At 40.9% G+C, this 22,753-nt stretch overlaps 1 non-coding gene across 1 annotated transcript; it reads left to right on the plus strand.

Annotated features, from left to right (window-relative positions):
• The first annotated feature begins 465 nt into the window (after positions 1–465).
• Positions 466–538, plus strand: TRNAK-UUU (transfer RNA lysine (anticodon UUU)). The gene has a single exon. It is a non-coding gene; the product is annotated as a tRNA-Lys (tRNA).
• The last annotated feature ends 22,215 nt before the right edge of the window (positions 539–22,753 follow it).

Below are 22,753 nucleotides of genomic sequence, written 5' to 3' on the forward strand. Positions count from 1 at the left end.
AAATTTTAATGAAAATAATAATGGCAGTGTTACAGTTCCAGATGTTAGAGTCTTTAAACCAAATTTTCTCTTTCTTCTTTCAGAACCTTGGTCTCTGCAGGTTAGTGGCATCGCACTGTCCAAGGCACAGACAGACAGGTATTTATCCCCTAATTCACAATGTGAAAGGCAAAAAGTGGAAGTTGCTCAGTTGTGCCTGACTCTTTGCGACCCCATGGACTATAGCCCACCAGCCTCCTCTGTCCATGGGACTCTCCAGGCAAGAATGCTGCAGTGGGTTGCCATGCCCTCCTCCAGGGGACCTTCCTGACCCAGGGATCGAACCTGGGTTTCCAGCATTGCAGGCAGATTCTTTACCATGTGAGCCACTAGGGAACACATGGCCCAACAAGAGGCACCAAGGCCTGTGACTCTCTGTGGCAACTCAGGTTCATGCTCAGGCTTTAGACTATTCTCAGCCTCAAAGCCTGGGTAGCTCAGCTGGTAGAGCATCAGACTTTTAATCTGAGGGCCCAGGGTTCAAGTCCCTGTCCAGGCACCAAAAAGTAAACAAAACAAAATGTCTCATAATAACAAAAGTTAGACTTTTTTCAGGCTTCCCAGGTAGCTCAGACTGTAAAGAATCTGCCTGCAATGCAGGAGACTGCACTCAGTGACTTACTTCCTAGGCTGTGTGCTTGTCTTTAGCTGCATGATTTAAGAAAAGGATGAGACTCAGGAAGGATAGAAAGGATTTCTTGGCATATATAGTAGGAAAGGTAGACCCAGAATGATCAGGCTGGAATTTTAAGACACAGAATGACCACATGACCATTTTAAGAGCAAAGGCACAGAAGTTAATAAAGTGGAAGAAAAAATACGTCTAGCTTTATTATCTTGGCAAAAAATATCAGAGCTACAGGATGTCTAAACATGGCAACTAATCTCTGGTTCCCTTGTTTTCTATTTTGTCGAAAAATCTCTGGTGGGTTTCCTCTCTTCCCTCAGTACAACATGCAATTATATCCGAAGAGACCCATAGACTTATTTCTGTGTCCAACTCTGTGGCCCCACGGACTGCAACCCACCAGGCTCCTCTGTCCATGGGATTTCCGAGGCAGGAATACTAGAGTGGGTTGCCATTTCCTCCTCCAGGGGATCTTTCTGACCCCAGGGATTGAACCTGGGTCTCCTATATCGCAGGTGGATTTGTTACTGCTGAGACATCAGGGAAGCCCTTCTCTGAATGACAGAAAGAAATTGAAAAAAAAAAAAAAAAAAAAGCTATGGATCTGGAGAGGAGAGAATGCTCGAGGGTGGAGGCTGCAGGGTGTGTATGTGTGTGTAGGCTCAGGAGACAAGAAGACCTTCTTCCTAAGCCCCTATTTCTCCAGGGCACATTCCAATTTTCTCACAACTCTGCTGTCCCTATTTTCAGATAAAAGATGAACCATCATTGGTCAAGCCTTCTGTGAGAAACTGAAATCTTAACCCTGCTTCCACGAAGAAATGATCCCAAGTTCTAAACTTGAGACTTCTTCAGAGCTTCAGGAAAGGAACCACAGGAGTGTTGAGCCTCCTTCAGTGTAGCCAAGAGATTGAGACCTCTAAGATTTAGAATCTAGAGTCTGAGTGGCCTCTCTCCTGCTTGCTTTATCTCGTGGCCGAGAAGAATTAACCACCACCATAACACCTTCCAGTGTGGAGGGACACTCAGCCTTCAGAAGGTTCTCTTAACAATTTCTAGAGCTGGAAGAGGAAGGGTTTCCAAACTAGAATTTTGGGGAAGCGTTGTCGTTTGTTTTAGATTTATGACTGGTAGACAGATCAGAGACTACATGTCTCACAAGCAGGGTTTAAAAATGTTGCATTTCAAGAAAAGTTGACCAGAAGCATTCACATTTTCCCTGCCCATTCTTAACAACATCAGTGTGTGCTCTTGTGATTTATGGCCTCACTTGTGATACTGGCACCTGCCATGGATAAGATCATTAAAACCCTTTTTTTTTCTAGTCTTTATTTATCAAAGCCATGGAAAAATGACATTCCTATTAGCTTGAGTTGGAAAAGTTAGAAAAGCATGGTGTAACTCATTCCAGGTAATATCTTTCTTTTTGTATAACCATTACCCAGACCTCTCTAAAGAAAGGGTTGAGTGTGAATTATTTCAAAATCAAAATAGTCTCTTTAAAATTGGAAATGCATTATGCACCTGAGGTGCTGACAGCAAGGTCCATGCCAAGCATTTGATCCATGAATACCCATTTTCCAAGCTCTCCAGGTCCTTAGATCTGAATCTCTTCCATTTTTTTCCTGTGGCCAATTTTCAAATAAGGGATCGGGAAACAGTTTAGAGATCATAAATCACGCTGATGGTTGGGAAATAAAAAGGGTTCCTTTGCTTCTTCAGATGTGGTTCAACACATTTTTACACATCTTTAAACTAAATCAGAAATCCAGATGCAAAATTAGGGTGCTTACATATATCATGTCTCTTTGTGACATTCCATGGAGGAATGCAGGGCTGAGAGAGACCTGACCTGGTTATAAGACGGTGTAAAAAAGTTCAGGTCAGCACTGCAGAAAACAAGGGAGAAGAGTTGGGGAAAGTGAGTATGTGGTTCCACTGCTGTGTATACATTTCATTGAGTGACAACTCAACCAAAATATAGCATTCACATCATATCAAGGAAATATCTGTGACTTAGTAAGCAGACCTAGTAATAGTTTGAACGTAAGCTTACTAGCACGTAAAATGAGCGCAATTGTACGGTAGTTTGAACATTCTTTGGCATTGCCTTTCTTTGGGATTGAAATGAAAACTGACCTTTTCCATTCCTGTGGCCACAGCTGAGTTTTCCAAATTTGCTGACATATTAAGTGCAGCACTTTCACAGCATCATCTTTCAGGATTTGAAATAGCTCAGCTGGAATTCCATCACCTCCACTAACTTTGCTCAGAGTAATGCTTCCCAAGGCTCAGTGGACTATGTCAAACTCGAGGTGAGTGACCACACCATCATGGTTATCTGGGTCATTAAGACCTTTTTTGTATAGTTCTTCTGTATTCCTGACACCTCTCCTTAATCTCTTCGACTTAGGTTGAATTTCATCCTTGCGTGAAATTTTCCCCTGGCATTTCCAGTTTTCTTGAAGAGATCTCTAATCTTCCCCATTCTATTATTTCCCTCTATTTCTTTGCATTGTTCATTTAAGAGACAGAACAATAATGAAAACAAATAGTTTCATTTTCACTTTAAAAAAATTCCAGTCTTTTTGATAGGAGTACTGAGTCTTTTCTGATTATTTTTAATTGTCTTTATTGCCCTAGTGTTTTTTAAATAATAAAAATGTGTTACTTTTCTAATCATAAAAGTACATTTTAAAACACCTATACTGTCTTAGGGACACTGTTTAGATCTTCCTGCCTTTCGGCTCTTCTTTACACGTGGGTGTCTCCTCTCTCGACTTTCCTCTTGAACACTTTTGGATTCTCTGGTGGTGTGTGCTCCTCATTAGATGTTCATACATTTGGAGCATAAGTCACTTTCCTTCCCAAAGAGACTGCAGGACTGACTGTAGGGACAGTTTACTGACTGTAGGTGCCTCTCAAAGTGGTAACACCATAATGATGTTCATTAAGCTTTCTCTTTTAACATTTCTTCTCCCTGCTTCCTGTGGCCCCCTTTCTATTCCTTAATGAGGAGGTTAGGGGAAAAAAAGTGTACTGAATCTCAAATGCTGATTCTGGCTGAGAACATTTATACCAGGCTTGATATTTTCATATTCCTACTGCACTCAGTGGGCTTCCCAGGTGGCACTAGTGGTAAGAAACCCACCTGCCAAAACAAGAGATGCAAGAGACATGGGTTCAGTCCTTGGGTCAGGAAGATTCCCCTGGAGGACATGGCAACCCACTCCAAGAGTCAGACATGATTGAGTCCCATCCACCCCCCCCCCCCCAATATACATCACACTCAGTATCCAGTAAATGCCTTCTTTCTTAAAGAACAGTGACTCTGGTCATCATTCCACACTCCAGACCCCTGCCCTCACTCCAACCCAGATTTGAGGAGAAAGATGGAACTCAGTTATATGTATAGGGATGATGAGAGAAAGTGGTTATTTTAACAGCTAAGATGTCCTGTTTCTTTGGGTTTTACCTTTATTTTATTAAGCTTTTTTTCTTTATTTATACTCATTTGATAATAAATTGTGCACCTTTTTGGAGTAGGAAATAGCACACCACTCTAGTATTCTTGCCTGGGAAATTCCATGGGCAAGAAGAGACAGGCAGGCTATAGCCTGCAGGGTAACAAAGAGTCTGACATGACTGAAGCAACTTAGGATGCCTGCACACACATATGTCAGACTATCTTACATAGTTGCATGCTACAATGAAGGAATGAATATAGCATCATATATTTTAGAAATTTCACAGTTTGTTAGTTAAGATCTTAATTTTTGTCTAATATCCTCCTTCTGTTCAGGACCCAACTAGGATTCCACAATACCTTTGGTCATCGAAGCTCCTTTAGTTTCTCCGGGTTGTGACAGTTCTCATTCTTTCCTTGTTTTTGACAACCCTGATAGCTTCATGAGGTATACTGTAGGCTGTCCTTCTGCTGGAATTCATCTGGTGCTTCTCTCAAGATGAAGCTGGTAGATTGTCGGGAGGACGATTACACAGGAAGGGTGCTAGCTCATTGCACCTATTCACCACGCACACTGTCAATGTGATATATCACTGCTGACACTGACCGTGGTCACCCAGCTGAAGTAGGGATGTCAGGTCTGCCCACTGCAGAGTGTCTCTTCTTTTATCCCCCTTTTCCATGCTTGACTCTTCATTGTTTTATTTTTTGATTGGAGGACAATTGTTTTACAATGTTGTGTTGGTTTCAGCAGTACAACAATGCAGATCAGTTATAATTATTCATATGTCACTTCCCTCTTGAGCCTCCCTCCCATCCCCCATCCCACCCAATCCAAGTCATCACTGAGCACCAAGCTGGGCTCCTTGTGTTATACAGCAGCTTTTCACCAGCTGTCTTGGAGAAGGAAATGGCAACCCACTCCAGTATTCATGCCTGGAAAATCCTACAGACAGAGGAGCGTAGTGGGCTACAGTCCATGGGGTTGCAAACAGTCAGGCATGACCTAGTGAGTAAAAAACAACAATATTCCATTCATACTTGACCCTTTAAAAGGCAGTGGCTGTACGGCCCACTCTAAGGTGTGAGGATGAGGCAAATTCCAGTGTTTTAATATAATGGGATATTTGGCAATACAAAAGGGGGGAAAGCCATGCTACTGATGAAAAGGACAATGTGGTTGAATTTCAAAAATATGATGATGCATGGAAGAAGCCTGGCACAGAAGTGTACCTCCTGTAGGATTCATTTATATGAAATTCAAGGATAGACAAAAGTAATCTATGGCCACTGAAAACAGAACAAATGACTGCCTCTGGGGAAGGGGCCTGATAACAAGAGTTACCAGACAGTTCTCCAAGGTGATGAAATGTCCCATGTCCCCACTGGGATGTATTCATTTGGAATGCTTCAGTTAACTGTAAACTTAAGGTGTTGATGTCACTTACATAATTGAAATAATACCGTTGAAATAATACACTTAAGAAGAATCTTTAGCATTTATTGTCAAAGAAGTCATTAATGGTCCTGGTAAGAGCAGCTTCAGTACAAATATTGAGGCAGAAGTTTTCCTGGATTTTTTTAATCAATACTTTTTATTGGAGTGCAGTTGATTTATGATGTATTAATTTCTGCTGTGCAGCAAAGTGCTTCAGTTATACATATATATATATATATTCTTTTCTTATATTCTTTGCCATTACATTGTATCATAGAATACTGAATATAGTTCCCTGTGCTAGGCAATAGGACCTTGTTGTTTATTCATTCTATATACAAAAGCTTACATCTGATAACTCCAGCATCCCTCTTCATCCCTCCTCCAAGCTTTCCTGTCTCTTAAATTTCCCTAAAAGACTTGCAATAATAGAACAGAGTGAGTGAAAGAACTTCCTTTGTTAAAGAAAGATCACTAATTAAACTTGAGAAATTAGAAGAGGACAGAGGACTGAAGATTTACGAAGGAAAAATAAATCAAACTGCATGAGCACACAGTAAGAGTGCTGATCCTATAAAGGAACTAAAAATAGCTTATGCAGTATCCAGCTACGACAGCAATCCAACTGGAGGGGCAAATGCAAGGAGATGCTAGCATCCCTGCGGCAGGCTTACCGCCAGACCTCAGCCCAGCAATCTCAGTCCACCTTACGTCTTTTTATAGTGACCTCTGGAGATTTGCTAAGCCCCTGAAACACTCTAGTAAGACATAATCCTCTAATTTTTATGGCTTTGCAAAGACACACACAGGTACTAAGGAGCTGTAATTTTAGAAGCATGTGTAAAAGGACATGTAAAATAATATAGTGTATAGCAGAAAAATCAGTACAGTTCTCACGTGATTGTCTAGTGAGTCGGTGGCTGCATTTTACTTTACCTCATGTGATTTGAGAAAATCTCTAGAATATTAAAAAGAGAACAGAGAAGATCATTAAAAGAGTAGAGAGGGGAAAAAAAACTTCTCTGAGAATAAATTTGGAAAATCATCCATCATGCCGAAGGGAGAGAAATCGTAAAAGCCACTCTTTGTTGGAATACAAAATCTATTCTGCGTAAGAAATTAGAACTCTCAGAAAAACTGTTTAACTTCTCCTGGAGCTCTGGGTAGAAACAGTATCTTAGCGAAGACACAAAAGCGCTGACGGTACAATCAAAAAGACAAAGAAATAAGACCTTTCCTTTGTATATTTGTCCTTGGGTGGGAAAGGAATCAAGAATTCCCATACAAGTGTTTTTCCAGAACCTTTATATAAAATCTAGAACTATAAAAATAATAGCTAAAAACTGGGAGTTTAAGGCTCAGATACTCTTAAATCTTCTTTAAAAAAATTTTTTTTTGGTGGGACTAAGTATTTCTTTACTAAAGCAAAATCCAGCCTCTGAAAGTCTGAATTAAATGGAGAGGGTTGTTAAGATACATGTATGCATGCTAAGCCGCTTCAGTTGTGTCTGAGTCCGTGTTACCCCATAGACTGTAGCCCACCAGGCTCCTCTGTCCGTGGGATTCTCCAGGCAAGAATCCTGGAGTGAGTTGCGATGCCCTCCTCCAGGGAATCTTCCTGACTTAGGGATCGAATGCTCATCTCATTGGCAAGCTGGTTCGTTACCACTAGCACCACCTGGGAAGGCGCTGTTAAGATATATACATGCTGGCAATTATGTATCAGAGAATGCGGATTTTACATTTAATTATGTCGAGTTTAATAACCTTTTTTTTTTTGCAGTCATTCATTCTATAAACATTTATTGAGGACTGATACTGTTCCGGGTACTTGGTTTTCAGAGATGAATACACAAAATCTACTGTCAGATAACTCATCGTTTGCATTTTTCTGGATTTTTTTTCTGGTCTTGTTTTTTAGAATAGTATTTATTTCAAGACTGGGAGATGGAAAAGATCTCCTCTTAGAATTCCTTATAATCACATAATTTTATTAAACGTCTTGTTGCCAATTCTAGAGATCAGCATTGCTAACTCATTTACATTGGTAAGAGCTTAAATAAATATATAGTTATTGTTGGGCTTTGAGAAAGGATATTAGGTTACATACCTAGGGAGCTAAAGGCAACATAAAGAAGCATTTATGTCTGTTTTCCTATGGCATGGGGTTTTGATTCCAAAGAATTCTTGCACTTGTTATTTATCCAAGCGTTTCTCCAATATCACAATACCAACTGGTTATTCATTCTGTGCATCTTTGATTCTTTCACTATGAAATGCATAATAAGTCTTTTAAGATGTTTCAAGATAAACCTGATATCTTTAGGTAGCTGAATGGTTCCTCAGCAACTGAAGGTTGGTTTTCTCTGTATTTCTCTGTATTTCTCTGTATCTCCATCTCCATGTCCACAGATAGACACAGAGGGAGAAATCTCCAACCAAGAAAGGGTGGTGGAGCCTTTACAGTTCATGAAATTAGGAAGTACTCTCTGTTGTAGATATTGATTTTAACCTATTGATTATAACTACAAAATTGACTGTAGCTACAAATAGTATTTATAATGTATGAAGTACAAGTTCTAAATGGACTATAGGGAAATTGCTGAACAGAATCTTACCATAAGATTCATAGGTTTTGTCTTGATTCTTTCTGAATCTACCATTTTATTTATCTAAAGTTGTTTTACCTTGAGTGGGATTGAGCTGGGCAAGCTTAAGACATTATCTGGCACTGTAATTTAAAATTCATTGAAATTCTTTGTTTTCTTAAATTGTTTCCAGAAATAACTTCAGAGGCCATTAGGTAAAATCAACAAGTATATTCAACAAAGGAAAAATTGCCAGTATTAAAAGCCCCAAATTCTTATAGCTGGATTTGGTGATGGGGCGAGGTAAGAGGGGAGTTTTCATACACACACACACACACACACACACACACACACACACACACATGCACACACACACTGCATATTTGAAAATACTTCAGTGATTTGTCATTGCTATCAAATAACAGAAAACAGCTGCATTTAGTAAAGTGACAACTGGACTGCGATTGTAACCCTAGCTTTCCACTTGATACTTGGCAGGGGGGAGGGGAACCTTCCACCACATAAGGTAGAAAACTATGAGGAGCACCACGATTAGGAAACCAGTGTAGCCATGAAATCAAGAGCTCATCAGTTCATCATCTCGCAGTCTCTCCCTCGGCCCCTCCTCTCATCCTCTTCTCCAGGTAACATCGATAAGTCTCTCCACAGGGCAATCAGCCTATCGCTTAGTAGGTACTCATATTTGGTTAAGAAAATACATAAGTGATCATTTAAAATGTCCATTTCTAACATCTCTAGGAAGCTTAACAGTTTTAAGCTTAATATGAAGGCGGCTGGAGCGGAGATGTCATCGGCAGAAGCACACAAGCTGAGTCTCCTTCCCTGTGCACAGAGGGTGAGGCTGACTCGGGTGGCCGAGGGTCTAGAGCCTGGTCCCCTCTCCTCCCCCACTGCTCCAGCCTGCTGCTTTCTAACCATTATTCAGCCAGCTTCATACCCTCCTTCTACCTCCTGGTACTAGAAAACACAACACGCATCCCGGCATCCCAATGGCCAGACCAGAATTTCCAGGGACGATTCTGAGGGCCTGTCCTCTGGGACACACCATCCCCTGGACACAGCAGGACTGCCCCGCAGTGAACAGAAGAAAGTCCCCCACCACTGATGCTGTCTCCCAGCAACCGGGGTGCTACCTAAGGTTCACTCACTTGCATGGGTCAGAAAACTATCTTAAAGCAGTTGCAGCCAATGAGAGAACTGATTGGGTAAGAGATCTAAGGATGTACAGAACACCTAAGCCTCAGGAAAGACAGGGGTGCATTCAGGCTGCCAAAGCCCAAGACTTACATGTTTCCAAGACTCTTTCCATTTTCATCACATCTGTTTTCACAGCAGCTGAAGTCTCTTTCATGGCAAACCATTCCGTCCTTGTCATGGCAATCATGGAAACACAGAGAAAGCCTCTCCCAGGGAAAACTACCACGGTAACTTTTAACACCTCCCACAGGGTTAAACACTGTTGAAACTCCTAATAACATGGATTAATTGTGCTTCTTTTTAAACTTTGTTTACGTGGAAATCACATAGGATGTCCTCTTTCATGTCTGCTTCTTCCAGTTACTATTTCGCTTTAGGGATTCAAAATGGTTTATACTATTTAGTTCAGTTCAGTTGCTCAGTCATGTCCGACTCTGTCCATCACCAATTCCCGGAGTTTACCCAAACTCATGTCTGTTGAGTCGGTGATGCCATCCAACCATCTCATCTTCTGTCATCCTCTTCTCCTGCCTCAATCTTTCCCAGCATCAGGGTCTTTTCAGATGAGTCAGCTCTTCACATCAGGTGGCCAAAGTATTGGAGTTTCAGCTTCAACATCAGTCCTTCCAATGAATACCCAGGACTGATATCCTCTAGGATGGACTGGTTGGATCTCCTTGCAGTCCAAGGGACTCTCAGGAGTCTCCTCCAACACCACAGTTACTTGTCTAAATATAAAAATATTCTCTCCTTTGTTCTATTGTTGATGAAAATTTGGAATTGTTTCCCATTTAGCACAAACAACACTGATGAACTTCCCTCGGGGGAAAATAACACACAGGAAGACATAGCATTGGATCCATGCCTAGGTGTGGAATTCCAGGTGAAGTGTGTTTGCCTTTATTGGACTGTACCAACTGGCTTTCTAAGGTGGTTTTATCAGTCTACACTCTTCCCAACAGTGAACAAGAATTTCATGTCCTTCACATCCCTATATACTGCTTTTGGTGTTTTCAGGTTTTGATTTGTTTGTTTGCTAATTCTGGTAGGTATGTAGTGTTATCTGACTGAAGCCTGATTTGTGTTAGGTCATGGTTAATGAATGGAGGAGGAAATGGCAACCCACTCCAGTACCCTTGCCTGAAAAATCCCATGGACGGAGGAGCCTGATAGGCTATAGTCCATGGGGTCACAAAGAGTTGGACACGACTGAGCGACAGCAACAACAAATGTTTAATGACAGGTCTTCTCTTTAATGTGTTTACTGGCTGACAGAGTCCTTATTTTGCTAAATGTCTGCTAAATTTCCTGTGCCTCACATTACTAATTCTGATTGTCCGTCTTTTCTTTCTTTCTTTTTTTTTTTTTGCTCCTTAAGAGTTATTTATACATTCTGGATACAAGCTTTTATTCCATTATGTGTATTGCTAAATCTCATGCTGTATGACTTGAAAGCTTACTCAGTTAATTAATTCTTTTGATTAATACATTTTTATTTTAATGAAACTGAAGTTATTAATCTTTTGCTTTACGCCAGTATTTTACTTTCTGTTCGAGGATTTTTTTGCTTACTCCATGGATACAAAAATATTTTCCTATGGCATTGTCTCAACGTTTTATTGTTTTACCATCCTCGTGTGGATTTATAATCCACCTGGAATTGGATTTTCAATACAGTGCAATATATAGTGCACTGATTTTATATACACTATGGTTAGGGTCAAGAACAACTTATTTTTCTTGCAAAGATCAACTCACCTAATTGTATTTATTGAAATCACCATTCTTTCCCTATTGCATAGCAAATCATGAATCAACGGGTCTGTACATATAGGTCTATACCTGAAATACGCATTGTTCTCTTAGTCTCTCATCTGTTCTTGCATCAGTATCATACTGTCTTAAGTCATGCACTTTGCGTGCTCAGTCGCTTTAGTCATGTCTGACTCTTTTCGACCCTGTGGACTGTAGCCCGCCAGGCTTCTCTATCCATGGGATTCTCCAGGCGAGAATACTGGAGTGGGTCATCATGTCCTCCTCCAGGGGATCTTCCCAACTTAGAGATCAAAACTAAGTCTCCTGTGTCTCCTGCACTGAAGGCAGATTCTTGACAGCTGAGCCACTGGGGGAGCCCCAAGTCGTTCACTTTAAGATTTTGTATTTGTTAGTGTCCATCTTCCAATTTTGCATTTTTTCAAGATTTTTCTTGGCTATTTAGAGCCCTTCTGCAGTATTCAATAAACTTTTGAAAGCTCTTGTTATTTTCCACCAAAGAAATAAGAAAACCTCTGCTAGAATCTAGACAGATTCTGCTAAATCTATATATGAATGTTAGAGATAATTGATGTCTTTACAATATTGACATTTTTCATCCAAGAACATGGCTTAGCATTCCATTTCTAAACTCCAGAAATGAAATTTCTCTATTAAATTTATTCTGAGAAGTTTGATTTTACGCTATTATAAATTATCCTTTTAAACTTCATTTCTACTTGTTTTCTTCTGGTGGAAAAATACAAGCTACTTGTACACTGACTCTATATAAAGAGGCCTTATTAAATTTGTTAATTCTAATAGATTGTCTGCAAGTTATTTTGAATTTTCTACCACAACAATTTTAATGAAGGATTAAATCCATTTGACAAATACATTATGTTTGAACAATTCTATTTTTTTCTGAAAACATGCTGAACTAAGAAAATTACAATTAATCTCACTGTATCACCTACATTTCCTAATTTTATTTAGCTAAATAAGTTTATTTTTTAAAATAATGTTTGTTGTTTTTATCCATTCACTTATTTTCCTTATTATTACATATAGGGTGTGTGGCCTTCAATTTAAGGATTTAAAGCTATGTAAGTAATATGTAGTTGTTTTTTCTGTCCAAACTGCCAATATTTATTTTTTAATTGGAGAATTTAGGCCATTTACATTTACTGATATATTTGGGTTTATGTCCCACATTTTACTATTTGTTTCATATTTTTTCCCATGTTCTTTCCTTTTATTCTTTCTTTTTATCTTTTTTGGGATTAATTGGCAATTTTTTGCCACTATTGATTTGCATTATTTTTACCATTTGTATTGATTACCACAGAGATTAAAATCTGATTTTTTAATTTATTTTAGGACAATATAATTAGTAATTTTACTAAAGTATATCTAGCTATAACTTACTTTATTATAACAGATACTGCATGCATATTGGTTATAATATATTAATGTGTAATAGTTACTTTGCTTCCCACACACTCTACTCCACAGAATTTTTAAAAATTACATATAACTTCTTCTCACCCTTATGTTACTATGCATCTTAGTTTTTATATACTTTAAATCATGGTAGATGATAGGTGATTGTTGTTTCATGTTCAGTATGTGTACTTTCTCATATGTTTACATGTTCATTACTCTTCATTCGTTTTTGAATTTTCATGTTTCCATCCAAAGACTTTTTATCTTTCTGAATGTTCTCATTTTAGTTTAAGGCAGTTCTAGATGAGAATTATTTTCATTTTTACTCACTACAACCCATATCCTTTTTCCTTTTCTCTTTCTATCTCACACCCACCTTTTAGTCTTGAAAATGTTTGCTGGTTTATTTTCCAGTTCACCCAGTCTTTCTTCTGCTCTGCCTCCACTGTTAGAGACCCTGTCTTTTAACTTCTGAATTCCAATTTTGCTGGAATTCCAATTTTTCAATTCTAGGGTTTTTATAATCATTTTGTGAATTCTACATCATGGTTGTTTAAGGTCTGTTTATCATACTTTCATTAATTGGGTTATTTGTAAGTCTAATACTATTTTTTTTTTTTTTGCTCTTTTCTGCTTGGTTCTCCTTTTTTGGTGTGATTGTTAATTTTTTATTGAGAGTTAGATTTTACCTATGGAAGACTGTTCTCCTCCTCCAGAAATGTTACAATATACCCTCTGGTGGTGAGAGTCAGTCAAGGCACATCATTTTTATCAAAGTTAGGGCTAAGACGACCGAACTGGGCTGGAAGGTATGCTGGCGCGGTCTTGGTCCTTCACTCACTCCTAGAACCTCGCTCTCCAGCTGGCCCACCCGAGGCCTGGGGTATCTAACAGAGAACCCTTTCTCCTTTATTGTGCTTGAATAACATTTTTTGATCTCCCAACAATTTCAAAAAATTCTATTACTTTTTTCTGTGGCTTTCTGCTGAGCTTATCTTCTCAAGAATTCCATAAACATCTCTAGGCAAAAAAACATAAACTATAATACATCTCCCAATCCTTCATCTCACCCATAATTGAGCTTCTCAATTCCAGCTGTTTTGAAGTCCCAAACTCCAGATTCTTTGTCTCCAGTCCTAAGACGCTGCCAGACATTCTGCTGGTACCTCTTATAAGCATTTCTCTGCCTGCAACTTTGGTTCTGACCTCTGGACAAACTGAAAAAAGCTCAGAAAACAATGACTTTTGGGAAGGTCTCATGTGTCTCTAAGGTCTTCTCTCTAGGACCTTGATCCTTCAATCTCTCATCACCCTGACAGCTCTCCAGTGCATTAAACAAATGGTTTAATGTAGTTTCCCTGCTTGTTCTCAAGTTGGCATGTTGATCTGCTTCAAGTTACTTCATAATAAATGGAAGCACAAATGTCAAGGCATATTTGATAAATAAAAATGTGTGCTTCTTGCATTCATTACTGTTGTTAATAGGTTCCTGTTATTTTTAATTCCAGAGAAATTAAGCTTCTACACCGTTTCACTAGACTAGAGTAAGCGGCAATCTTGTGGTTGGAAATTTACTCTCTAAATCACCCAAAAGTGTTGGTTAGAGTCAGTCAACATCAAGACATGTTCATCTTTTACAGACATTGTATGTTTGAAGTTAGACACTAAGGCACTTGGCTGATCTCAAACGTTACAGCTTCCTGTGATCAGTCCGTAGGATTGCTATGAAAACGAAAGCTTGACTTTGTTTTTTTGTTTTTCAAGCGGTAAATTTTGGACCATTTATAAAAGCCAGATGTGTAATCCTCGCAATCTCAAATACATTTTTGCCATTTTTATCAATATGAAATATGTGGTTTTCAATCAAAATATACTAATCTCACACTTCTCAATTTATCTAGATTTAAAACTTTATATTCTTTACAGACATATGGAAGAAACTTCATGCCCTTTATTTCACATGCCAAAAGACTTCTAGGTGTAAAAATAGTTTCATTCCATCAGTGATGAACATATAAAATCTATAAATAGGAAAATATTTTCCATGTTATATTTTACCTAACTTGTGTTCATATAGTATTAAATGTTTCTCTTTAGTATGTCTGGTCTTATGATTTTGAGAATTTGTGAAAATATCATATATCAAAGATCCAATATTTTGTCCACCTGAATGGAAGAGCCAACCCATTGGAAAAGACCCTGATGCTGGGAAAGATTGAGGGCAGGAGGAGAAAGGGACGACAGAGGATGAGATGGTTGGATGGCATCACCGACTCAATGGACATGAGTTTGAGCAATCTCTGGGAGATGGTGATGGACAAGGAGGCCTGGTGTGCTGCAGACCATGGGGTTGCAAAGAGTCAGACATGACTAAGTAACTGAACAGCGACAATCACTGGATGAATTCGGGTGCTTGAAGCTCTATGATGAGGCTCCCATGTAACACAGAAGGCTTAGTAAAATGTGATCTTAGCATGAAACAGGAGAAGTCAAAAATCTAGGGCGAGAGAAGGGCTGAGCAGACTTTGCTCAGCCGTGGTCAGGACTCACCCTGACTTTGGTGTCCTGTTCAGTCCTCATTCATTCAGGGAAACAGCAGTGACAAGATAGAATACAGTGTCCTTAGGACAGTAAATGACTCTTAAACCGTGTTTGCGTGGAATGGTTCACAGGGCCGAAAGGAAGATACCTGTTTCCCATTCGTCTCACTTCTTTTTTTTAAATCAGGGTACAGCTGCTCTACAATATTGTGTTAGTTTCTGACATACACTGAAGTGAATCAGCTACGTCATTTGCAGAGACGTGGATGGACCTAGAAACTCTCACACAGAGTGAAGTAAGTTAGAAAGAGAAAAACAAACATCATGTATTAATGCATATATATGGAATCTAGAAAAATGATTCAGATGAACCTACCTGCAGGGCAGGAAGAGAAAAACAGACGGAGAGAACGGATGCATGGACACTGGGGAGAGCAGGGGTGGGTGAACTGGGACACTCGGATTGGCACATAATCTCACTCCTGACTGTCTTCAGATCAGCTTGCTTGAGGATACCCACCTCCATCCACGGAGATGAACATTTGCTAGTCGTGGCTGAGCTGAGACTATTCCGGCAGGATTCTTATCACATCATCTCTCCTAACTTCTCCCACAAAAGAAGATCCTCCTTGGCCACCCACATTTCTATATATTTAGAATGTAGCTGTGTGACCTTGGTAAGTCACTTAACCTTCTTCTGCCTCTATATCTTTATTTGTAAAATGGTATAAATAATGGTACCTACAGCACAGCATAGCTACAAGCATTGAATAAGTTATTATTTATAAAGCATTTAAAGCTGCGTCTGACACAGAGTAAACACATGCTGCATGTGTTTTTGCCGAAGAAACTGTATTTAACATCAACGAGTAAAAGTCAATGAAGCTTTTCCGTAAACGAATTATTAAGCAGCCATCAAGTGCCCCGTAGTCTCCCAGTGTGCCTCATCATTTTCTTCGAGACATAGCAACTGAGAACTAGTTTCATCGAGGTAGTTACTAAATGCAGCAACACGAAGGAAAATTTTCTGAGAAGCATTTTCCTGGCTGAGCTTAAAGGTCTGCCTCTCAAACACTTCTGTTTTGGAGATACGACATTTTATAGCATGAATGGAAAAAACTGCCTGGAAGCTATAGTGTTTTTTTTTCTTTTTTACATAACACCCACTATTTGTACTTTACATTTCATAGTTTACAGAATGTTTGTTTTAAATAGTAATGGGGTTGCAAAAAGCCCGCCTGGTGTGCACCGTGCTCTGGGAATCACAGAACCTGAGAAAATCGGCGGTCTGTTGGTGTTTTTTCTTGGCTTCTGCTTTGCACACTTAGTCGAAGGGCTGTCAAAGTTGGCACAACTTAAATGTCATTTTTTAAATAACTGAGGATCTAGAGGCAGCTGAGGTTGTGTGCGCGCGCGTGTGCACGTATGCAAGTGTGTGCTAAAGATGCAAGAGTTTAGCAAATATCTTCATTTGATTGAATATGAAAATTAACTTAGACTTCACTTAAAATAAGTCGCTTTTCTCACCCTCCTGTAGGACTGTTTCCACTGAGTTCGATCAAGGTGACACTAAGGAGCAGAGACTGCCAGGTAAGATGAGGTCACATGAGGACCATCCCAGGTTGGAGCCCCTCCTCTCCTTCATCCTTCCCCAACCCCCGCCTTCTGTCCTTTGCTAGAACCTGAAATCTGTCCTTATTCCTCTTGGGAGGTCCATTTACGTGGAAGGCACATCTGGCCTAATTAGGCTGACAGGTGCTCCAGGTATGTTGGATGGAGTCCAGACATCACACGCACTGCCATGAACTTGGCAGTTTACCTTTTCATAAGCTCATCTTCAGGCTGCCAGTGAACTTGAGAGATGCATGTTTATTATTTGTTAATACATGTTCACTTTCTGCCTTGCTACCTACACCGTCATCAGAGACCACACTGCAAAGCTAAGGGCAGCTCCCTCATGCCAAATGGCGAACAGTAAGGACCCAGCTACCCAACCCTGTGAAAACTGGGCTGAAAAGCATAACAGTAAGTGGTCCACAGTGGCTATGCAGAAAAGGTTGAGGAAACAATCCCACTTTCAAGACTCATGTTAGCCTCTACAAAAACTTTAGAATTGATGCTTTCAAATTGTGGTGCTGGAGAAGACTCTTGAGAGTCCGCTGGACAGCAAGGAGATCAAAGCAGTCAATCCTCAAGGAAATCAGTCCTGAATATTCATTGGAGGGACTGATGCTGAAGCCGAAACTCCAATACTTTGGCCACCTGATGCGAAGAATGAGTTCACTGGAAAAGACCCTGATGCTGGAAAAGATTGAGGGCAGGAGAAGAAGGGGGTGACAGAGGGTGAGATGGTTGGATGGCATCACCGACTCAGTGGACATGAGTTTGAATAAACTTCAGGAGATAGTGAAGGACAGGGAAGCCTGACACGCTGCAGTCCATGGGGTCTCAAAGAGTCAGACAGGACTTAGTGAATGAACAACAACAGACAGTAAAAGTGACTACAGTTCCTGCCGCTCCGGCCCACCCAGCAGAGGAGGGGGTCCTCAGATGCCCCACACCCACTCATTTCTCATCTGCATTCCTGTTCCTCCAGCAAAAGGGTGACCAAAAGCTTAGCTCATGCAGAAGGATGGATTGGGTTGTTGTGAATCCCCGAGCCTATGTTTTAAACCGTCTGCATTAAATGCCTTTGCAGTTGGTTTCATCAGTTCACATGTAGTTTTCTTTCAGGAGAGTTCCATGTAGAAAAGCTGAGAATGAGGACTGTTTTTAGCTGCTTTTGCCCAAGCCTGAGACAGACTCATGAAGGCAAGGCAATTCCAGGAATCACTTCCAAGGGAAGGTGGCTGGCATCTCCCCACCACCCTCTCCAGAGAAGAAGTGAAGTGAAGTGAAAGTCGCTTAGTCATGTTCGACTCTTTGCAACCCCATGGACTACACAGTACATGGAATTCTCCAGGCCAGAATCCTGGAGTGGGTAGCCCTTCCCTTCTCCAGGGGATCTTCCCAAACCAGGGATAGAACCAAGGTCTCCTGCATTACAGGCGGATTCTTTACCAGCTGAGCCACAAGGGAAGCCCAAGAATACTGGAGAGGGTAGCCTATCCCTTTTCCAGCAGATCTTCCCAACCAAGGAATCGAACTGGGGAAGAAGCATGTTTTATTTAACACACTACTGTTAGCCTTCTTGGAGGTTCAGCTAACAGAATATTTGATTCTCTTGGGAGAGGGGATTTCATTTACCCAAGGAGCTGCATCGCTGTCCCAACTGGAGACAAAGGGAGTCTTTCAAAACTGAAGGTTCCTTCTATTTTCCAAGAACATCATCTTCCTTCAGCTGATATTTTCAATCATGATAATTAAATTCTCTTTTCTACCCTTATAATTCACCTTGACTCTGACTGGTCCCCAGAAGTGCAGGAGACACCAAGTTCCTAATGCCACACCTCCTCCAAGAATTTAACATTGAAATGTACTTTGTCTTACAACATAGGTCCCACCATCCCACCGCAGATTTAAGAAGTGCACCAGCAATTACCTATCATGCATGTTTTGATCCATTTCCTAAAACAGATGAACAATAAAATTTTCAGTTGAACAAAGGAAAAATCATCTTTCCATTTGATGACAATAAAATATGTGCTTCTTCATTAAACACTATCCAAATAGGCGATTTTTTAGAAACTTTTTCAAACCTGTGTACAAGTCAGGTTAAATGTCCATTTGAGTTTATATAAATACTAATTCAGTTCAGTTGCTCAGTCATGTCCAACTCTTTGCAACCCCGTGGACTGCAGCACTCCAGGCTTCCCTGTCCATCACCAGCTCCTGGAGCTTGCTCAAGCTCATGTCCATTGAGTCGGTAAAGGCATCCAACCATCTCATCCTCTGTCGTCCCCTTCTCCTCCTGCCTTCAATCTTTCCCAGCATCAGAGTCTTTTCTAATGAGTCAGTTTTTCGCATCAGGTGGCGAAAGTATTGGATCTTCAGCTTCGGCATCAGTCCTTCCAATGAATATTCAGGACTGATTTCCTTTAAGATTGACTGGTTTGTCTCATGCATCAAACCTGGACTGGTGATCTATTTCACATATGATTATATACATGTTTCAATGCTATTCTCTCTCAAATCATCCCACCCTTGCCTTCTCTCACAGAGTTCAAAAGTCTGTTCATTATTTCTGTGTCTTTTTTGCTGTCTCGTATATAGGGTCATTGTTACCATCTTTCTAAATTCCATATATATATGTGCTAATATACTGTATTGGTGCTTTTCTGACTTACTTCCCTCTGTATAATAGGCTCCAGCTTTATCCACCTCATTTGAACTAATTCAAACACATTCTTTTTAATAGCTGAGTAATATTCCATTGTATATAAAGTAATTAGCCTCCAATTAAAATAAATAAATTAGGTTTTAAAAAAAGAAAACAACAACAACAACAAGACTGACTGGTTTTATCTCCTTGCAGTCCCAGGTACCCTGAAGAGTCTTCTCCAACACCACAGTTAAAAAGTATCAATTCTTCCATGCTCATCTTCCTTTATGGTCCAATTCTCACATTCATATCTGACTACTGGAATACATAAATACTAATAACAATACAATAAAATTGTATGATCTAATCAGACGCCGTGCCATGAATATTAGTCATAGGCCAGGCACTGTGCATTTCTACCCACTATAAATCATTCAGTGGAGCAGCAGTCTTGTTTATAACAACCCCTCACCCTTGACAACTGTGGTGCTGCCTTCTCCCTCCCTATTAATTAATCCGTGTGGCAGAGGACAACACCATCCATGGGGCCAGAAAAACCTTATGTTCCCTGAGCTTCTGGGTGTCCACTTGGCTGTCCCTGTAGATTCTTTTTCCTCGCTGACTAAATGAGATAAACCACAGGCTACTTTGTGAGTCCCAGTGAATCAGGAGGGCTAATCCAGCACCTGGCAGAGGCTGGTGAAGATGATGACCAAGCCGCTGACACCTCCCTGGCCACTTGGTCCTCCTAGCCCGGGAGCGGACCTAGAGCTTCCAAAACCACAGTACTGGAGGGGGACGTGGGCAAGCAGCATGGCTCTCAGTGTCTTGTGTGTATGAAATAAACCCTGGTCTCCAACATGGGAAACCATCTTCCTATCAAAGCTTACATCAGTATTCTTCATTTACAACTTTCTTAGGTCAATATATAGATTATACAGGCTTTGTTGTCATTGGTAGCTCAGATGATAAAGAGACTGCCCGCAATGCAGGAGACCCCAGTATGATCCCTGGGGCAGGAAGATCCCCTGGAGAAAGGAATGGCAACCCACTCCAGTATTCTTGCCTAAAGCATTCCAAGGACAGACCGTGGGATTGCAAAAGAATCAGATGCAACTGAGTGACTAACACTTTCTCACTTTCTTTTCTTTTGTCCTCTTTGTACCCTGTGTAAACCGCACACAACAGAAAGAGCTCTAACTAAATGTTTAAATAAACAGGATTTATTATAAAGATCATATCCAGGGCTTCCCTGGGGGCTCGGGGGTAAAGAATCCACCTGCCAATGCAGGAGACATGGATTTGATCCCTGATCTGGGAAAATTCCACATGCCTTGGAGCCACTAAGCCCGTGCACCACAACTATGAGCCTGTGCTCTAGAGCCTGGGAGTTGCAACTTCTGAGCCCACGTGCTGCAACTATTTAAGCCTGTCACCCTAGAGCCCGTGCCGCAGCAAGAGAAGGCACGGCAATGAGAAGCTCGAGCACCACAGCTAGAGAAAAGCCCATGCAGCAACTAAGACCCAGCACAGCCAAAAATAAATACATAAATTTTAAAAAGCTCATATCCAAATTTCATGAGCTGTGAGATTTGGGGAAAATCACTTCAATTTCCTGAGTCATTCTACTGATTTTCTAAAATAAAATCACAGTAACACCCACAATTCAGAGTGGCTGCAAAGGCCCATGAGAACACAAATCTCTGGAGCTTTGCAAGCTCTCAAGTCTAGAACCCAAGGCCAGAGAGCTGGGCGCCTCTGCCTGGTGGACCGAGGGAAAGCCTGGGGACGCAGGCCCCAAGGTGCTTACAGCCTTCAGAGGCTGTGGCGGGAAGGCAGAGAAGTGGGCTCACATTTTGCAATGTCATTCAGAGAGCGGAATCTAAGAAGCAGGGAGGACTCTAAGAGGCTTTTAAGATGTTTTACTAAAAAGGCAGGGAGGCAGCTGAACCACGGTGGTCCTGATACTGAGAAGGTGCTGAGATGGACACAGTGAGAAGCGACCAGTTTCAGACACTGGCAGCTTAGTCAAGTGCATTTTCACAGTGTAAATGGTGTGAACTTGGGAAGACAGAGTGAGAAACAACTTTGGGAGGAAAACCCAACGGGGTACCACCCTTTCTCATAGAGGATCCCTGAGCTCAGGGGCCATGTCCTGCTCAGTGCTCTGGATCCCGAAACCTGCAGACCTTGTAGCCGATAAGTGTTGAGCAAACAAAGATTGAAAAGTTGCTTGAAGACCCTAAAATCACCCCATTTCGTCAACTGCGTAACAGCAGTGGTCTGATTAAATGCTACTCTCTCCATAGTTCTTGGCCCTTGCATAGCTGGGATGTGACATTTTGCTCTCAAAATGTGTATCAAAAACATACAGTACAGAAAGGAAAAAAAGAGAAAAATCTCTCTTCTCTCTTTCTCTCGCCTTTGTCCCCTAAGTTCTTGAGAATTGTTGTTTAGCTGCTCATTTGTGTCCAACTCTTTGTGACCCTATGGACTGTGGCCCACCAGGCTCCTCTGTTCATGGGATTCTCCAAGCAAGAATACTGGAGTGGGTTGCCATTTTCTTTTCAAGATCTTTCTGACTCAGGGATCGAATCTGTGTCTCCTACGCTAGTAGGTGGATTGTCTACCGCTGAGCCACTCAGGAAGTGCAGTTGTGGTTGAAAAAAAATCCTCTGAGATGAAAACTGCTACTTTCAATATTTCACATTTGGAGGTATTTTCCTTGATTTTTAAAAATATTGCTGTAGGCTCCTGTCCACACCCCACTCCCAGCCAGTCTTCTAACCAGCTGCACTGCCCGCACCACCTAGCACAGAGTGTCCAGGGCTGGGTGGACATGCATATTCATTTCCACCCCTTGGACCAGTCGGGTGATTTATCTCTTGCATCCTGCATCTCCTTATTGGGTTTATAAGTTACGTGATCATTCATTCTCTGTGTCAATTTCCTGTTTTCATTTTGCAAATTCAGTGCCATGCATCCACTTCTATTAATTCGGCACCTGCATGGAACTGAGATTTACCGTGTGGTCTGACATCTCTAGTTCAATTAAAATAAAACATCAGACCCACAGCTCTCTCCCCAGTACCCAAACTGTGTGGTTGTTCTTTGTGTCAAGCTGAGTCATTTCCTTAAAGCATGGGCCACAGTTTTCTTCATCAGTAAAGTGGGAATCACAGCTGCAGTGTTTGCTTCTCATAAAGATGCTATAAAACTCCTAAAGTAAAAATAAGTGTCATTGGCTTTTGTGCTTCAAGAAATAGCTTTCTTATAAAACTCGGGGTTGTCTGAGTGATAAAGATGTCCTACTGACCCACGGGCTTCCCAGGTGGCGCTAGTGGTAAAGAACCCACCTGCCCATGCAGGAGACTTGG

The sequence above is a fragment of the Odocoileus virginianus genome, chromosome 8, assembly GCF_023699985.2.
Source record: "Odocoileus virginianus isolate 20LAN1187 ecotype Illinois chromosome 8, Ovbor_1.2, whole genome shotgun sequence".
Taxonomy (NCBI): domain Eukaryota; kingdom Metazoa; phylum Chordata; class Mammalia; order Artiodactyla; family Cervidae; genus Odocoileus; species Odocoileus virginianus.